Source organism: Lytechinus pictus, chromosome 15 (assembly GCF_037042905.1).
Source record: "Lytechinus pictus isolate F3 Inbred chromosome 15, Lp3.0, whole genome shotgun sequence".
Lineage (NCBI taxonomy): Eukaryota > Metazoa > Echinodermata > Echinoidea > Temnopleuroida > Toxopneustidae > Lytechinus > Lytechinus pictus.
In genome coordinates, this window is record NC_087259.1 from 21,133,213 (window position 1) to 21,144,492 (window position 11,280).

Below are 11,280 nucleotides of genomic sequence, written 5' to 3' on the forward strand. Positions count from 1 at the left end.
TTGTTTTCATAAAACAAAATATTTGTGTGAGATCGTGAACTTACTCCACATACTAGTCTAATTACCCTTTTCTGGACTTTAAATAACCCATCTAAATGAACTTTAGCAGCGTTACCCCAGGCAAGGATGCAATAATTCAAGTAAGGCAAAATGAGAGTTGAGTACAACATGCATAAAATATTTTTTGGGAATATACTCTTCAATGAATTAATGACTCCTGAATTTCTGGAAAGAAGTTTACATAAATAAGATATGTGAACTTTCCAATTCAGCTTACTATCAATGTGTACCCCAAGGAATTTTGTACTCAAGACTTCAGTAATCTGAACATCACTGATTGTAATATTATCTGGCAATGTTGCTAGGGTGTTGCTGAATAACATGTAGTTTGTTTTAACAAGATTTAAGGAAAGCCTGTTAGCAATGATCCATTCGTTAACAGAAATCAATTCTGAATTGATAGTTTGCAATAAATTGCAGGGGTTCTTTTCAGAAAAAAATATGCTTGAGTCATCTGCAAACAGGATAAATGAAAGGATTTTTTAAGACTGAGGGAAATCATTAATATATATGAGAAATAAGATAGGTCCAAGGAGTGAACCTTGTGGCACTCCACATGTAATTGACTGCATAGAAGACTTAACACCATTTAAAAATACAAACTGTTTTCTATCAGAGAGGTAGCTCTTGAACCACTCCAAAACCTTACCCCGGAATCCATAGAAAGATAGTTTATACAAAAGGATGTCATGGTCAATTGTGTCGAAGGCTTTGGAGTAGTCTAGGAATATACCGACAGTATGTAGCCCATTATCTTTTGCGGAAGAAATTTTGTCAATAAAATGTAACAGAGCATGAGAGGTGGTATGTTTTTCACGAAAACCAAATTGTTCAGGAGCGAGAATATTAGAGGTGCCCAATAAGAGGGGCACTTAGTAGAAACGTATATTAAAAAATGATAGTTTTGTAAGAAAAAAAAACAAGAATCGTGTAATCGTTAATTATTACAAGAATTACAAAATTAAAGGTAAACCATTTCTAAAAAATGCCGTATAAACTTTCAACTAGCCCACTTTGGTATGAGTGTAAAATAAGTTCACCCCCCCCCCCCCCCACCAATAGTTTAGCCTCTTCCTGTGGTTCAGGATATATTTCCCATCACGAGTGTTGTTGATTTCCCTAAGACTAGCTATTTATTGTTATTAATGCTGGTACCTGCATAAAGGTAATAAAACTAGAGGTTCTGGCAGAACAGCGACGATAAGTACTTTTAAAAGCTTAGTTAGTTTAGTTAAAAGCTTATAAGAGTTAGTTCATAAATGCGCACGCAAACAAAGGGTAATTTATTAATTCAAAGATGTGAGACAGGCCTGTCCTCATCCCTATCATAAAGTGTAATCATTATTATGTACAATCAAGTAGGCCTATGAATAACGGGTTGTGCATCTAACTTAAAAAGGACAATCAGACTAGCATGCTGATCAGAATATAATTATGAAATATAATCAACGTTTTTATTTCCGATCATATAAATTTCCATTAATTTTTCAGTTCACAAGTTCAATCACGAGCTTCAGTCGGTAAATTGCCATACCGTCCACTCATCACATGGTCAATGTTCATTTTAGTCTAATGCCGTTCCGTCCATCAACATTTGGTCTAAATATCACTTCGTTTTATCACCAGTTCGTCTATGACCATTCCGTCTCATAACCAGTTGGTTCAAAACCCATTTTATTTTCATCAATTTTGCCCAATTAACACTGAGTTCATGCAATTAGACTGAATGGTATATGAACTGAATGACTAATGGAGCAACTGGTTATTAGACGAACTGGTGAGTGAACGAAATGGCAATTAGACCATGAGGATTGTGGACGAACTGATGGTAGACCAAATGATAGTAGACGAGTTGGTAATTGGACGAATTGGCTTTAAACTTTAAAATTTAAAATAAACCCTTCAGTCTCTTGTTTTTATGCTTTTCCTTACGTTGTCAATATCATGGCTATCGTTCATCATTGAATTTCTACAAGGGCTAACACAAGTCACTGGGGATGGGAGGGCGACCCCAGGGGCGACCCCATCGTATCATAGCAATCTTTTAGCGATTACTGAGTGGAAAATCGATTGAGACGACTCGTCGATCATTCACACGTTTGAGAGATTGGTCATTGGCGCGAAAGCAATAGCCGTGTCATAAAAACACATTCGATTTCTCATCCCAGGAATACATATCTGAAAAAAAAACCTCACCTTCTTAGGACCCGTTTCATAAAGGAGTTTAATATCCTGGTTATAATTGCGGTAACGTTTCCGTTCTTATGACTACTATGGTATTACGGCACAAAAGCCACTCAAAACCAAGGTTTCAATGGCATGCATGGCAGATACCTTGATATGGCAAACTCATCATAGTTTTTTCTCTCTAACTTATGACTGTAATTATTTTAGTTCTTTTTTACTGCAAAACTACAGAAGAAAAACGGTCAGAAAAACGAGGTTAAGGAACTTCTACACTGTATAAATATTGGGTAAAATGTTTACCACGACGAGGGTATATAACTATGTGTCAAACCAATTTTGGGCAGTATTTTACCCAATGCGGGATAGCTCAGTCGGTAGAGCGGGGGTTTCGGATTCCGGTGACCCGGGTTCGATTTCAAAATGGTGCGCTATAGTGCCCTTTGGTATGGCATTTATCCTCATTACCAGGTCCCTCGGAGAGGACCTTCAGCCGTTGGTCCCCTGGTTGCTTGCTCACAGGCAATCGTGCTTTCTTAGCAGTCGGGTAAAAAACCTCGGTAAAAATAAACCAAAACCTACTGTCCAGTAAAGCAATTACTTTAGAATTGGCAAAATTTTCATCACACTGCATTGGATAAATAAAAATGCCCCAAAGAAATGCCCAATGTTGGTTGGACACATAATTAGCCTAATGGGGCACATTTACCCAATATTCTTTTTAGAGTGTAGACTTCATTCATGAGACCAGCAACACGCTTGATTGACATATTCTCTCGCATTAGATATACAAAACTCTGACCTTGAATCAACCAATCCTCGTGCATTGTTCAGTGAAGTCTAGAAAATATGGTTATGAACGTTCGTTGATTATTATTAGTTTTTTTTTCAATATCACTTTTTCACCAGTTTGATAAATAGCTATAAATGCTTTATCCGTGTTCAAACTTCAAGTGGGATGGATGCCCGGGTATTGATGGCCTATTACTCTCAACTTTATTTAGTTCTACTTATTATAGTAACATTATTGGCATCATGTTCGTTCCCTGGACACTGATCATCACGAGCAGCGTTATGATCCCATTAGACACGCTACATCAACTTTATTGGATTACAAAATTGCCTCATGAAAGTACCTCGAAATGAAGTTCGCTGGTCTGGACTCTGGGGTGAATAATTCAGGTAACCGTGATCGTCAACTCTTACTCGATAGTTTCGTGTATGTCAAAATGATACCACTTTCCTTTTTATGTAGGCCTATAGGTCCACATTCTTATAGAGTTAGTACTAAACAGATGACTTTATATCCATAACATGTTCTACCTTATAGTATAGTATCCCCCTAAAAAAAAAGGCCCACTAATGAAATACTGATATTAATTAAGGCAATGGAGACACACACACAGACACCCGAGTGTACATAGGGGGAGGGGGCCTTCGGGCTATGGACGCCCCCTCCCCCAAAAAAAATTGTTTCACAACCAAGGCAAATAGGGAAAGTGAAGGGAAAAAAGGGAAAGGAAAATGTTGAAATATGACTACAGATTCGAAATCTATCAAAAAAATTATTTAAAGGTCAAGTCCACCTCAGAAAAATGTTGATTTGAATCAATAGCGAAAAATCAGACAAGCACAATGCTGAAAATTTCATCAAAATCGGATGTAAAATAAGAAAGTTATGACATTTCAAAGTTTCGCTTATTTTTAACAAAATAGTTATATGAACGAGCCAGTTACATCCAAATGAGAGAGTCGATGATGTCACTCACTCACTATTTCTTTTGTTTTTTATTGTTTGAACTATACAATATTTCAATTTTTACGAATTTGATGATTAGGACCTCCTTGCCTGAAGCACTAAATGTTAAAATAATGGAATTCCACGTGTTCAGAGAGGAATGAAACTTCATTTCACATGACAATGACGAGAAAATAAAAATATTTCACATTTCATATAATAAAATACAAAAGAAATAGTGAGTGAGTGATGTCATCAGTTCCCTCATTTGCATACCGACCGAGATGTGCATATAACTGTTTTGTGAAATGAAGCGAAACTTTAAAATGTCATAACTTTTTTATTTTACATCCGATTTTGATGAAATTTTCAGTGTTATGCTTGTTGAATTTTTCTCTTTTTATTCAAATCAAGTTTTTGTTGGGGTGGACTTGTCCTTTAAGAAAAGATCGATTTTTTGCTAGCTCGCGAGATTTTGTCCCATATACGCTAAGTCTGGCACCTAAAAATATTATGTCAGTATATATACACCTCTGCACGCAACAAATATCTTCTACCTTAAAATTCCTCTATTTTTCAGCTCAAAATCCGAGTCACAATCGTATCTTTTCATGGTGACCCCAAGTGAACTGCAATTATGGGGTCACGTGACTCACGTGAGATGACAATACCAGCTGCACATGCGTATAACGGTACTGCCATGGGGATGTTGATTAGTATATTCACATGATCCAAACTAGGCCCGTATGCCTCAGTTCCGTAAAAACAAAAGCCCAACCAGCATACTCACATATGGCCCAAAACAGATTGTATTTACAATTTACGTGATATATTAATGAGTCACCTGAGATGACTACACAATACCGGCTGCACTTTCCTTCACTATTTTCACAAGAAGCATAATGACATATTCATGGAAATGCTTTTCGCTAGACCTATCATGGACCATGGACCTACATGTATATAGGCCTACCGTATGTATGTATTGCATTACAGCATACTAATCAATCAGTGATTAGTGTGATAATAGTTTACAAGTAACCTGTATCAAACTTTCCTGTTTTTAAAAACAATGAAATAAAGTTCGTTGTTTGTTGTTAAAGAAAACTACCGCGATTCTGACAGTGTTTCTGTTTATTTGAACAATTCTAATGAAACTGATGAAGGCATAACTTTTCATTAATATTGCTGAAGTTGGAAAATAACAGAGACAAAGCAACCTCGAAAACAACAACAGTTGGTCTAAACATAAGTTGACATTAATAGACTATCCAGATGCCATACCTCGTGGAATGATCATCATGATTAATCAATCAACGTGCTTTTAGACATGGTGACATTGAGACTTCGAAACAAAGAAACAGGTATTGTAAGAGGGGCAGGGGCGTCCTATAGGTCCATGGTTTGTCGGAGCAGAAAAGTGGTTTGAAATTTAAAGGTCAAGTCCACCCCAGAAAAATGTTGATAAGAATAAACAGAGAAAAATCAAACTAGCATAATGCTGAAAACCGGATGTAAAATAAGAAAGTTATGGCATTTTAAAGTGTCGCTTATTTTTCCCAAAACAGTTCTATGCTCACCTCAGTGATATGCAAATGAGAGAGTTGATGATGTCACTCACTCACTATTTCTTTTGTTTTTTATTGTTTGAATTATACAATATTTCATTTTTTTACGGATATGATAATTAGGACCATCTTGTTTGAACCACAAAATGTTAAAACAATCAAATCCTACATGTTAAGGGAGGAATGAAACTTTGCTCACATGACATTGAGGAGATGATTCAAATATTTCATATTTCATATAATAAAATACAAAAGAAATAGTGAGTGGGTGATGTCATCGGTCCCCTCATTTGCATACTGACCAGGATGTGCATATAACTGTTTGGTGAAATTTAGCAAAACTTTAAAATGTCATAACTTTCTTATTTCAGATCCGATTTTGATGAAACTTTCAGCGTTATTCTTGTTTGATTTTTCTCTTTCTATACAAATCATCTTTTTGTTGGGGTGGACTTGTCCTTTAAGTCTACTTGCATGGGGCTAAATCGAAATGTGTAACTTTTTTTTACAATCAATTTGTAACTTGTTACTAATAACAACTTATGCTATTGTCTCAATACTGACTTGTTGGTTGAAGAATTGAGGTATGATAGTTCTGGTCTGTGAGGGTCTGTGTCTGCAAATACGGGGCATCGATGCATTCAAATATTTTATTTTCAAGAGCCGGTGGGGGGAGCAGAGACAGTGACTGGTGGGATACGTGTAGGCCTACGTGTAGGCTATACACTCATTCATTTTTCTTTTCAATTATCTACATTTGTCAACGTTAGGAATTTTCTCAATATATTTACCAGTTCATTCTCCGTGCAAATATACTACTGTTGAGAACATTGAAGAAAAGAAAGACAACGTTTCGTCAGTTCTCCCGCAGTGACACATGCAACTCAATTAAGACACCTCACACTGTTTTACAAACTATAATTATCAAAGTACTAAGACTGCATTATGTATGCCCAATATCAAATCAATAGAACACTACGCTTTGAAATGAGACTAGAAGGTGATATCCATTCAGTCTATGAGTCGAATCACGAACAGGAGGTTTAAAAATAACTTCTGCTGAAAACTAGCAGTTTCCTGTTAAAATGAGAGAGAAAATAATAAATGTGGAGCGCGATCGACGGGCCAGAGGGTTCGGGTAAATTACTCTTGAATTTGGCACGATATGGAGTTGTTTATCATAAGTGAAGCTGTTTGCCATATATTGCATATCACTTTGTCTTTGGAAAAATTTAGAGAATCGTTAGAATAAAACAGTGACATGAATTAATTTCCATTTTTTACATGTTTATGTTCTTTATTCGTGGAGGGCTCCGCTGTAAAGCAGTTTTTTAACTGAACCGGATAACCCTTTATTGTTTTTATCGATTGTGTTAAATAAGTCATGAATGAAAGCGGATAAATATATAGGGGAAGACATGAGTCAAAAGGAACAGGGGGCTATTCAGGTAGACGGTCCGATGTATTCATCCTTCTCCATCCCTACATCTGGCTGTAACCCCCCCCCCAAAAAAAAAAAAAAAAAAAAAAAAAAAGTATATATATGCACATTCCTACACAAGATGAAATGCAACCAGCACTTGCTTATAGCCTATATGAAATGTACCAGTCTCGCTGGATTTACTTAGTATTTCTGGTGTCATATTTACACACACGTAGCCAATGTCTATTTGCCCAGTTAGGGCACTTGTACTAATACCATCGCATGCACGTATGCAAAATGAAGAGGGTTTCCCAGTAGCGTCATGTTACGCCTATAATAATAGAGTCAAGATGATAATAAGCAAGAAATGACGATGAAATAACAAATAAAGCAATCAAAATCGGGCATTTCTGTGTTAGCTTAAAGAAAACAATATCACGTAATTACAAACTCATTAAAGTCCGGAATGGAATGGCAATACTGTCACTATATTCTGTAAAATCATTCGACCGTGATTTAAATGGGATGACAATGCATTCAACTATTGTGAAATGCCACATTGGGTGACAAATTGGACTCCTTCACAAAAGACTTCAAACTGTTGATTGTTTGACTGCATTGTTTTTCGACAATATAATGAATCATTGCCTTTAATTGGTGGTTATCGTAATTCCGAATTTGCCCAAGAGGAAATGGTGTACAGTGCACAAACAAGTCGTTTAGGTCTGTAGAACTGGGATGGATGGCGAAACAGACAAGAACAACGACAGATATTTTCTTTACATTCTGTCGAAGGGCTTGGTAAAAACAGGGAGTATGAACAGACTTGAATATAATACAATCATAGATAAGCAAACATGCACTCTAAATTCCAAGGATTTAAAATAGACCCAGATCGGCTGTGAATAGTGACCAGCCGAATATTAGATTTAGATTTAAATCTTGTTGATTTAAATATAAATCTAAAATATTTGAATTTCAATCTTTTGAGATTTAAAAGTTAATCCTGAAGATTTAAAATAAATTCAAAATTCGGCTGGGGTTAAGCCCCTTTCACAGTTGGAGGTACGATTGCTTACAACCGTTTCGATTGTGTGCAACAGATTGTGACCAAAATGATCGCACGAGCAATAGCGAAAGCCCATTCTCTCCCCCATAAGCGGCGATTCTGTGTCACTTAATAGGGGCGCCGAGACAACCCTCTCTCTGAAGCAGCTGAGCTATACAAAATTAAAATATAAAATGGACCCCCCCCCCTGCCCCGGGATCGCCGCCAACCCCCCTAACCCGGATGCATGCCCCCCCCCCCTTCTCACCATTTTCTTTATCCCTCCGATATGTTCTCTGATTCTTTCTTTAATCGCTTGATATCGGGAAACGAACAAGTAAAATTCAACAGCAATTAAATCATAAAGTCATGATAAATGCGAATTCAATGACCATTAACGGCGCATCATTCACATCCCAATCGAAAGGGGACTAGTAGACCTTTAAAAAAGGCCGAAACAATTTATGATGTGGAGTTTGACAAATGTGATAACACTCCTGATTGTGCCTTCTTCGATTGTTTTTTATCAGATAACACAAAGCCTCTTCAGAGTACATGTAGATAACGAAAAAAAAAGGAATAGAAAGAAATGTGGTTTGTGTGGTAAATGTATACTGCAAAGTGTCCATAATGACTTTCATCAATTTTCGTCGTCGTTTTTGTTTAAGTTGGCAATGTTTTTACTTATATTTTCATTGATGACAATGATTATGAGGAGGAAGATGGGGATGATAATGACGACGATGGTGGTGGCGATGGTGATGATGATGATGACGATGAAGATGATGATGATAATGGTGATGAATGAATGTGGTGATGGTGATGCATGATGATGACAACGATGATGACGACGGCGTTGATTATGATGATGATGATGACGACGACGGCGTCGTTGTTGATGTGATGATGATGAAGTTGATAATGAGGACAATGATGACGACCAAGATGATGGATGAGGGTGATGGTCACAGTGATCGTGATGTTGATGATTATGATGGTGTCCGTGAAATGAAGATATGTGAAAGCGAAAATGACATGTTGCTGGTATTGCGGTATTACTAAATTCTAGTAATGATGAAATTTAGTTTGTTGTTGCTCATGTGTCGACATTTACTTAGAACTTCTTTTTTGTGCTTGCGACCTACATGTACTTTGGCTAACTTTTTCGGGAGGGGGGGTGGCTAACAATAAGGATTTTATATTCACATTAAGAACATTGACTTAAACGTAAAAACAAACAAAAACAGGACTGAATACATTGGTTAAAAAAAGGGCATGAGACAAGCCATTAACAAAAATACATGAAAGCAAAATTGGGTGTGAAAGTTATTGATCACAACACAGATTTGTTAAAACATTGTAAAACAGATGCAAAACATCACTTACAGTACTTGACTACTAACTAGGCATCGTCTTTACACAGTAAATTAGATCTTCCATACTGCAGTATAATATGCAATGAAATTACGTACAAGCATGGGTTGCTTGAAGGATACAATATCGATTTCTTTTTTTTCGTTTTCCATATTTTACGCATGGCTGATGAAGAAGTAGACGTACCGGAATTTATTATCTTCTCGTGTATGAAAATTGAATGTATTTTGTTTGTATAGATTTACACATTGTTCTCCAATGTAAGTGACATTCAACGGTTGCATGATTGTTTATAAAGGGAAAGAGAAAAGATATAATACCTGCATGTGCATGTACAGTCCAACACATTTCTGCCACAAGTATAATAAATTGATTTAAAAAAATGGAAAAGGAAATAGTAGTGGGTCACAGAATGGAGAGGATACCAAGACTGCCCCTGTTCCCATGGAATGGAAATCTTATTATATTCTACTTTCTGCTCCTCTATAACAACACCACTATGATCACTGACATTTATTTACCCCCCCCCCCCCCACAACAAGAAAAAAATAATATTAATAAAAATAATAATGAAATAAAATAAATAAATGAATAAAATGAAATTAAATAAAAAATAACAAAAAGACTAACAGCGATCAAAAATGAAAAATTTCATAAACAAATGAGTTGATAAAATGATAAATAAAACAAAAATACTTGACATTTGATATGTCAATGGATGGTGAACGTGCCCAGATTGAGTGTAATGGCATTTGGATTACCATCTCGTCAAATTATTGGGCATCATTCAACCGTTCATACCTAATTACCTATACAAGAGTTGGTACCATAGAGGTGGATTTATCAAACTCTATGGTTGGGACACTCAAAATCTATTTAGTCGATATGAAGAGCTAAGTATAATACAGCGCAATTTTTCATAAACAAAACACGTATTTTAAATAAAATCAACGGCCTCTTAATTTGTAGGCCTTGCTTAAAAAACGACAAACAAACATATAAATGTTAAATTATAGGTCACCCCATTGCATGAAACAAAAAAGGTCAAACAATTATGTTAATATTCTTTTTAATACGTGTCTGCAACGCTTGCTTCTTTGATGGTTTATATTTCGTTTTTAGATAAACACACATGAATAAAACGCATCTTAGTTTCCGAATGATACAATAGTGTATTTCCTTCTTTTGCTTTCATTCAGTTGCAGCAAACTCGTTGGCATCACTCAGTTTCCAGCTCCGATTGATGATTAGTTTTTGTTGAAAAGAACTTCCCATTGACAGTTAAATATTAACAGAGATCTATACCTCCTATTTTCATTCTTTACTTATTTTTATTCTTTTTATTTATTTTTTTTATTGCCTTGGTACAAAGCAATGTATCCTTGAAATTGAAAGAGAAAGCAAACAAATCGCGAATTCACAAGTAAACAAGTTTACTACACAAGCAGATATCATCAAGGAGTTTTCAGTTTGGAACAGGATTACTATAAACTTCAACAAAAAGGGGTTTATTTCCAATTCGTCTAATGCCAATTCGTCCAATTGCCAACTCGTCAACTATCATTTGGTCTACCATCACTTCGTCCACTATCCACATGGTATAATTGCCAATTCGTCCATTCACCATTTCGTCTAATAACCAGTTGGTCCAATAGCCATTTAGTCTCATTAGACTTAGTGTTGATTTTGCAAAATGAATGAAAATGAAGTGGATATTAGACCAACTGGTTACGAGAAGAAATGGTCATAGACGAAATGGCGATTAGACGAAGTGACGATTGGACCAAATGGTTATTGGACAAATTGGTTGTTAGACGAAATGTTGATGGATGGAATGGAATGAGACTAAATGAAAGTAGACCACGTAGACCAAGTGGTGAGTGGA